General features: G+C 39.1%; 1 pseudogene; it reads left to right on the plus strand.

Moving 5' to 3' along the window:
* Window positions 1-303: 303 nt before the first annotated feature.
* Window positions 304-399, plus strand: LOC138832657 (U6 spliceosomal RNA; annotated as a pseudogene).
* Window positions 400-986: the final 587 nt, after the last annotated feature.

The raw sequence follows: 986 nt of genomic DNA on the forward strand, positions 1-986 counted from the left end.
ATCAAACTGGCTTCAAGAACTCTTCGTAGAAGTCCCCTCTCTTTTTTGGTTAATGTTTCCCAGCTTTTCTCCAGCAACTTACCTGTCTGTTTCCTTAGAAGCCCCACAGGTTTTCTTAGCTAGAGCTAGTTACTCAAGGTTTATCTCCTTACCCAGTGAGTGTAGACAGTCCTCTCTGCTGCTCTTCCCACAGTGAGTAAACAGAAGGACCTGACAAAGAGCCTCCAAAGAAAGCAAAGGCGGTCCTCCAGATACATGTGAAGGAGGTGATAGTATTCTCATTAAAGGATACACTTTATACCTGTGGGAAGCACATGCACTAACATTGGAAGGATACGGAGATGAGCAGGGTCTCTACGCAAGAATGACACACAAATTCTTGAAATCTCACTATTTTTCTACCTATTTCTCTCTATACTGTCATACTAAAAGTAAATCCTATATAAAGCTCTACTATCCCGTTATCCCAAAGTAGATGCTAAAACCTAAGAAAATTTAAGTAAGGATAGAATTTAGGGTCACTGTGGGTGAATATTATAATATGTTAAATATACTTGTATGTGTGTGTACATATCTGCATGAAAATAACATGAAACCCACCAAGAACTGTTAAAAGGAGGAAAGGAGAAGGATTAAGAAAGAGCAATATATATTAAGCACTGGTGGCTCGTACCTGAAATACTAACTATTCAGGAGGCTGAGATCTGAGGGCTGTGGTTTAAAGTTGGTCCAGGCAGAAAAATCTGTGAGATGATTACTGCTAATCAAAAATACCCAAAAGCCATAACTGGAGGCATGGTTGCAGTGGTAGAGCACCAGCCGTGAGCGGGGAAGCCAATCAAGCACGCAAGGCCTCAAAGCTGCAGTATTGGCATCCAAAAAAGTAAATAAATAAATATTTCTGGAAGAAATAGTAGTATAGATGGAATGAATTTGATCAAATTATATGATCTGCATATTATAATTATCACCATGAAACTCTTTTG

The sequence above is a fragment of the Dipodomys merriami genome, unplaced genomic scaffold, assembly GCF_024711535.1.
Source record: "Dipodomys merriami isolate MVZ:Mamm:240054 unplaced genomic scaffold, mDipMer1.0.p SCAF_2, whole genome shotgun sequence".
In the NCBI taxonomy this organism is placed as follows: domain Eukaryota; kingdom Metazoa; phylum Chordata; class Mammalia; order Rodentia; family Heteromyidae; genus Dipodomys; species Dipodomys merriami.